The 8,259-nt window shown below is 34.4% G+C and overlaps 1 protein-coding gene across 2 annotated transcripts in view; it reads left to right on the plus strand.

Annotated features, from left to right (window-relative positions):
- Positions 1-8,259, plus strand: part of LOC110266312 (putative F-box/LRR-repeat protein 21) — an 11,019-nt gene that overhangs the window by 1,006 nt on the left and 1,754 nt on the right. The window contains exon 2 of one of the 2 annotated variants that reach the window (XR_002353565.1): positions 350-979. The exons of the other annotated variant lie outside the window; for it this stretch is intronic. The gene's annotated coding sequence lies outside the window, so the exon portion shown is untranslated. Of the gene's footprint in view, positions 1-349; positions 980-8,259 lie in introns of those variants that run through there. 2 annotated transcript variants of the gene reach the window in all.

The raw sequence follows: 8,259 nt of genomic DNA on the forward strand, positions 1-8,259 counted from the left end.
CAAATATCTTATTTTTTAATTAATTAATTTTAGTTGGCTACTCTCTTAATTGATTCTCTGTGCCGAGTGAATTAAACACGCACATTTTTTATTTTTATTTTGTTAGAATGTATTTCAGTTTATGAATGTATTTCTCATCAAGAAGACAAAAACTTTATGTCTCAAACTCGAGTTAATACTCAAATTGGCCCCTGAAATTTGATCCCCAACTCAATTTAGCTCTCAAAGTTTCAATTGACTCTAATTGTACTCTGAAATTTTGACCTGGGCCTCAAATTGGCCCTTCCGACGTTTTTCGTCACCGGAAAGCTGACCTGTCGATTTTGGTTGACACCTGACACCCTTGCAGTTAGATGACATGGCAAAATGTTTGAAGGCATCAATTTAACCCCTAAAAATTTTAAATAAAACCTAGAAGTCCCAATTTTCCCAAATCGTAAGAGTGTCTCTAAGAGTTGAGAAGAATGTTGGGAAGCAGCAGCTAAGGCTCAGGTAGCTCTAGTAGAGCTCGTTCGCATGGTAGCTGGGTGAAGAACGCACACCGTGACAGAGGTGGAAAGGTTCCGCATTGGTGCGGTTGTGGGTTGCGTCCTATTCTTCGGTGGTCTGGGACGGATTCCAATTCAGAAAGACCATTTTATGGATGCTCTAACTATAATGTGAGTTGGTTGAATTGTTGCAAGTTGATTGTGTGTCTTATTTCTCAAATGCTTGTTGGTTTTGTAGTTGTTCTCCCTCTCAATTTTTTTTTTTGGAGTTTTGGTGTTGTAGACTACCGGTAAGAAATGGTGCGGCTTTTTTAAATGGGCAGATGTTGAAGAAGAATAAGCCATAGTTGGCAGAAATAAAAGTTCAGTTAGTGAAAACCATTGGAAAATATTTCTGGGATGGAAAATTAGTGCAGTTGAAGCTGAAATTAGAATATTAAAAATGTGAAATATTATGTTGTCTGTGTTTGTTATTATTTTTGGAATTGTGATTGTAGCTTATGGATTAGTTTGGATGAAATATATGTAACTGTGATGTCAGTTATGTGAATGAAGCATTGTTATGTATTTAATGACAAAATAGAAATGGAATTTTATGTTCTCTTGGTAATGATATATCCTGTAAAAATTCTTTAAAACTGAGATTATACAAAAGATGAGGTATAACTTATGACCAAATAAGTATCAGAAGAGCATAGTTTGATCAAATCGGTCAAGCTGTTATGAGTCTGTATATGAAGACAAGATCAAGAGCTAGCTCTGATAATTATATATGTAGTATGCACTTCCATTAGTGACAAAAGAAAATCTAATAGAACCTTTTGTGGTTCTTGCAATTGACAGAGGACCCACAAATAAGTAATTCATAAAGTAATTCATAGTCATTAATCATTGTCAATATCATAGCATTAGCAATAGCAGTATCTGTATCATACTTCAAATACCCTAGATAACATAGTTTCAAATATCCTAAACCAAAACAGATTACTCTACATAACATAGTAACAAAATATCAAAAGAGCATAGTTTGATCAAATACTCTCTACAAAATATGTTGTACACAACTTTCAATCAACATTGCAAATCGTTTTCTATTTTGTTGTTGGTGATTTCAAGCCCGGGATGGGGACGAATGTCATAAACTCTGCCAAGAGTGAAGCTGTCCTAGAACTTGCTCCTTGCATTGGGTCCACATTGAAAGTTTTTTTCCTCTTAGATTGCAGCTTGTCAGGCCTTGTGACCTGTTGTGGAGGTGGAGGTGGGTCTAATGGAGGGACCTAGTGAAATTGTTAACAGAATTAGTGACCAATACAACCCAATAAAAACCAAGCAATATATTATCAAATAGTATCAATCAATTGGATCTACCTAATATTTACTCATGTATTATAAACCAATACAAACTAGTTAACAGTTAATCAAATATTAGAAACCAATCACTACATGTTCCTGATTTTTTGGCTGTGAGTAAGTGGGTTGGGTGAGATCAATCTCTGAAGCATTTGCATCATCAACAGCTTGCCCTGGTGTTAATGGAGTATTTTCATTAATCTCAGCAGCTTGGGTGTTAGTAGTAGCAGCATTTGCTGGATCTCTAGTCTCTCCAGCCTTAGAACCTTTTTCTTTTGCAACAACAGCTGTTGCTGCATTAATAGTCCTCTGTACTCCTGCTCTTTTCATTGTTTGTTAAAATTCTTTCATAGATGCCAGACACAGAATCGATGGTGTACATTGGGCATGAGCTCCTTTACTGCTGAAGCCAAACCATGAACCAGTAACACATGAAATTTCAATTATCGTGCCTCAAACAGACCCCCAAAAAATATTAAGTGACCTCAAACAGACCCCCCAAATATATTAAGTGACGTCAAACAGACCCTCGCAACGAATACATTTACTAATCACAGTCCTCACAGCAAGTATGAATTGATTATACAAATACATTTACTAATCACAGTCCTCACAGCAAGTATGAATTGATTATACAAATAAATCTTTTTAATCACAGTCGTCACAGCATATATGATGTTAATTATACAAATACATTTACTCATTTACCTTTTACATGTCTAACACAAAAGTTATTTGTTAGCCATGTAGTCACCCAACTCATCAAGCAGCAGGTCCAAAAACCACCTCCAATTCTCTTTATTCTCAACATCAACAATTGCCCACGTAATTGGATATATATGGTTATTGGCGTCCTGAGCCACTGCTGAGAGTATTTGTCCACCAAACCAAGTCTTCAAGAAGGCTCCGTCGAGTCCGATCAGTGGGCGGCAGCCAGCCTTAAAACCTTTCTTACATCCATCCAGGCATACATACATTTTTTTAAATATAGGATCATCCCCTTGAAGATATGTACCAATCTTTACTATTGAACCATGATTACTCTTAAGTAGAGTTTCTGCATAATCTCTAACCAAACCATACTGGGCAACTGCATCACCGTAAACAATATTTCTTGCATCCATTAAAGCTCTGGTTAGTGATGATTTGTTTAGATCCAGGTCACACCTTCTCCTGAAATATGCTTTAGCTTCACTGTGCTTTAAGCTCGGATACCTCCTCAATTTCTTTACCAACTTTCCAGCAAGCCATCTCCTGTTGGCTGCCCTGTTTTTGCTCATCCTAGGACATATGTGTTCATTCTTAAATGTTTTTAATTGCCAGCATGTCTCCTCAGAATCCCTGGATGCATAAGCAACCCATGGACATCTAACCATATCCTCATCTTCTCCAGTTGTCCACTTGCAAATAGCTCTGATTCTGTAGCTCTCATTCCTTCTAAATTTAATCTCCCTACCCTCTTGAATGGTGAATTCTCTCACAGCATCCATAAATTCATTCTTGTTACTGAACTTCATTCCAACTTGTAGCTTTAGTTCACCAAATCGGCCACCCTCAGAGAAGATTGGGTGCACATCATCAGCATCATCGTCATCACTCCACTCGTCATCTGAGTTTGGGGGGTTTTCAATTCTTCGGACTTTCAAGAGTCGTTTCCATCAGAATCATCATGAATTGGATCATATGTATCATAAGATTCTTGGTTGTTTTCTCTGTTGTCCAGCACTTGCGCCCAATCTACTTCTTCATCAGATCCACAACCAGACCGTCATCTTCTTCTACTATTTTCTCCTTGCCCTTCTTCCATGCAGCACCTGGAGCATGCTTTAACTTAAATTCCCTCAACCTAGCTGCCGAAAGACCATCTTCAATATCTGATTCAGTAGAACTGTCTTGTGGTCCAGGCTTGTATAGGCTGTCTTCTGCAGATTCGTACGAGTCATGTGAATCACTGTCACTGCCATTATTGTCATCGAGGCGTATATAGGTTTTCTTGCTGCCAGTATCTTATTTTTGTCCCACTACTCTTCCTTTTAGTCTAGCAGAGGATCTTGTTGCACTATGAATTGATTTGGATGAAGTGTCTTTAGATTTGAGGGCTGATTTGGGTGTTGGATTGGGTTTGGACCCGGACTTGGGTATGGACTTAATTGTATTTGATGTGGGATTGGGTTAAGGTGCTGGTTTGGATGTGGACTTGGGCTTAGGTGTAGGTTTGGGTATGGGCTTAGGTGTCTCATTAGGTGCATGTTTGGGCTTAGGTGTAGGCTAAGTTTTCTCCTTAGTTGCTAGCCTGGGCTTAGTGTGGGTTTAGGTGCTGGTTTTGGTTGGGGTATCTCCTTCACCAGGGGGATGGAAGCAGATGCTAGTAGGGACTTGGATGCCTCTTTAGAAGGGCCTTCACTTGTGCTGTTGATGGGTGATTTGATATGGGATAGAATGGTTGGTGTATCATTCTTTGGGCTAGGTGTGGTCCCCTTGACAACGTTTTCAGTGGCATTGGGTGTTAGCTCTATCAATTCAGATGCTTCTTCCTCTACCATGGGTTGAGAAACTCCATGCTCATAGTATATGTGCACTGTCCCATTGTTCTTTGCATAGAAGCACATCTCTACTAGCTCTTTGTCATGACTTAGTGCTCGCAGTCCACTCTTCATAGATCTACCAGGAACAAGCCACCAACACTCAACCATGTATCATAACCTAGGATCTTGTAGTAGTTTCTTAGTGAAAATACATCTAATACGTCCTCATGCAGCCCAGTCAACTCATCAGTGTGATTATTGTCATAAACCAAACTGCCATTTGATTTGGTGACAAAACTGCCTCCATGATGATACACAATCGTTATACCTTCATCCATCTATAAATAAGATTCAGGAGACACAATGATTAAAAATAACACTACAATAAATTGAAAATAATAATTTAGATTACAGACAATTCAGTTGGGGATTAGTTCTAATATATTAAACAACTTAATCAATTAAAAGTGTTTTGACTACCATTAAAAAACATGAATATTTTGTTAAAGGTATTTGGTTTAATTTCAATCTGTCTCATGCAATCCTTAATCATGAAACATGAAAGAATAAATCAAGTAAAATCAACAATATTTGGATACAATTACAACTTTGCTAATCAAAGTAAATTCAACTCTGGCTCAAGTATCAAACTATTATGCCATACAACACTACCAACATTGCCAATACTTCACAAAATATAATAAAACAAGTACAATTCCTTTTACTTTATGAATGGCCAGAATGAATAGGGACTAGGACACCAGGTATCTTTAACCATAATAATAATAATAAACAGGGAAACCTTCAACAAAACATACCAGCTTGATCTGCATTTTAATTATTGTTAAAACCAATGAGTATTATTTTTAATCTATAAGTGGAAAAGAAAATAAGAGAAACTCATTGTCCTATCTAAAAAAAGAAAAGAGAATAAAAGGGCAAAGATTTGTCACAACTGATTGCCAAAGTAGAACAAAAAAGTTATAATCTTCACACAATCAATTACATAACTAACAGTCACAAGTATCTGAAATACTTAAACATAAAGGATTATATGCTTTTTACAAGGATAATTAATAGCAGAGTAATTCAGACACCAGAAACAAAAAAAATTCATTTCACTTCTCATTTAACAGCTTATTTGCTGTACCACTTAATGCAATAATCTGCACAATAATTATGCATGGAACAACAATATAATGTTCACATCTCAACAAAAATAAGTAATTTGTAATGAATCTCGTAAAAACTTATTAAGAAAGTACGAAAAAGTAAACTATCACATGCATTATCAAAAATATTAAGCATTTAAGAATATGCCTTTTTTGCTTTTTAACAAGTGCCGTGTTAAAATACTCATTGGAAAATTTAAGGGAAGGGTTCTTGAGAAATAAAATAGACTCCACGTTAATCATTAAGTCATTCTTTCCCTCAAAGATTTCAACTAGTAATCACATCCTCAAAGTTCATGTATAAAAGTAAGATTTTTTTTATCAAAATTATTAAGTTATGATCATTACATAATGTAGTACTCCCTTTTCACTATATCAGTACTCTTGTAAATAATAGTACAAGAAGGAACAAGGAAACACATGAAAGCAAAATTGTCAAGTGTGTTCATTAAGCAAAATTATATTCCAACTAGTAATCACACCCTTAAAGTTTATGTATAAAAGTAGGATTTTTTTTATCAAAATTATATTCTTGTTATGATTATTACATAATGCAGTACTCCCTTTCCACTATATCAGTACTCTTGTAAATAATAGTACAAGAAGGAACAAGGAAACACATGAAAGCAAAATTGTCAAGTGTGTTCATTAAACAAAATTATATTCCAACTAGTAATCACACCCTTAAAGTTCATGTATAAAAGTAGGATTTTTTTTTATCAAAATTATATTCTTAATTTCTTATTATGATCATTACATAATGCAGTACTCCGTTTCTACTATATCAGTACTCTTATAAATAATAGTACAAGAAAGAACAAGGAAACACATGAAAGCAAAATTGTCAGGTGTGTTCATTAGTCAGGAAACACATGAAAGCAAAATGGAATACGAAGAATCAAAGACTGCTCAAACTGACAAAGAACTGAACGATTCAGTTGATCACAGTCACACACATGCAAAAAAATTAAACCCTAACAAACAAAAACTCTATCATCATCAACAACCATAATTAACCATATTCTCCCAAAGTTTCACTGATGAAGTAGAGTGGAAAAAATGAAAAACAACCCACAACCAATATTTTGAGAAAAACAGAGCATGGTAGTTGAGAGCAGCGTTTTTGTTACTAACCTGTTTTTCAAAAGATTACTCCCAGGTAATTAATCTTCACAATGGGAGCGAAACAAGTAAGAAAAGTTTCAAACCTCTATTACTGCGACACCCATGGCGCTTCTCTAACGGAAACGTATACGACGGGAAGAGAAGGAAGAGAAAGGGTCAATTGGGTTTCACTTTTGAAGTGGTTAATGTTTAGATTTCATTTAACCCCTTTTTTCATGTCAACGACGTCGTTTCTAAGGATTTCGGCGCCAACAGTAAAATGGCGTCGTTTTGAGACTGCCAGGTGTCATCTAAAATTGCCAGGTCAGCTCTCCGGTGACGAAAAACCATATAAGGGTCAATTTGAGGCGCGAGTCAAAATTTCAGGGTACAATTAGAGTCAATTGAAATCTTGAGGGCTAAATTGAGTCGGGAGTCAAATTTTAGGGGCCAATTTGAATATTAACTCCTCAAACTCTGAGTGAGTTTTCTTTCTATAGAATAAAAAATATATTATTTTCAACTCTTAACATGCATGTGTTTGATGAAATTAAAATGTGACTGTGACCGTTGAAAATCTTTGAATTTTCATAAAATTTAATTGTAATTCTCAATTTGGCAATTGGATTATCTTAACTTTCATGACACTGCAGTTTTAATTTGATAGAAATCGTGTGTTTTTGTTGATTTTCTGCATGTTTTCTTTTGTTTAAGTCCAAATAAATTGTATTATTTACGAGTTTGCATTTGAATTTATGCATATTTGTGTCTCTTTTGATTGATTTTACCTTTAATATAATTTGAAATTTATACAAATATCACTCCTTATTTGTATAATAATATTAGTTAAACGATAAACTAAATTATACATTTTTATTAAATTTTAACAAAATAAATTCATAAACCATCATAAAAGATATGAAAATATAACTCTAGTTAGAAAGTTATCAATGTGTGAGGAAGAAGAATAAGACGAAGAAGTGTGCGTAGGCGTACATATAACATGACTTGGTTGGACTTTTTTACTAAAAACATTTGGTCACCAAGTATTTCTGTATTTTTTATTGGTGTGATAATATGGAGTAAACATGAGTGATGGAGAAGTTACTAATCTGTTATTAAGATGATGTGGCTACAATATAAAATATTATGTGTCAAGTTTTAACATAACATTATTTTGGTTTTTCTTTCTATAATATTATAAATAGATAGATTGCTTATCGGCGATATACTTTATGAAGCTGAATTTGTTTGAATATGACCTGCCCTTTATTAGTTTTAATAACCATTTTATTGAGATACTCCTATATAATTATCATCTATTTGCAAAATGGTTTGAATGACTGTATAAACGAAAATAGTTTCTATTATGGTTATTATTCATGTAAGACATGTGAAAGGCAGATCATAAAAACTAACGTTACATCACTCATATATAAATATTTTTTGCTATTTTTTATCAGAAATTCTTATAGAAGAATTTATGTGTCTAACAAAAAGAAAAAATAAGAAACAAATTGTTATTTTTCAATGTTAAAATAAATGTGAGTTGTCTAAATTAAAAAAAAAATTAAATAAACCACATTTCAAAACACTTCTAATAATAGAAAAAGAATGCTT

The sequence above is a fragment of the Arachis ipaensis genome, chromosome B09 (genome assembly GCF_000816755.2).
Source record: "Arachis ipaensis cultivar K30076 chromosome B09, Araip1.1, whole genome shotgun sequence".
In the NCBI taxonomy this organism is placed as follows: domain Eukaryota; kingdom Viridiplantae; phylum Streptophyta; class Magnoliopsida; order Fabales; family Fabaceae; genus Arachis; species Arachis ipaensis.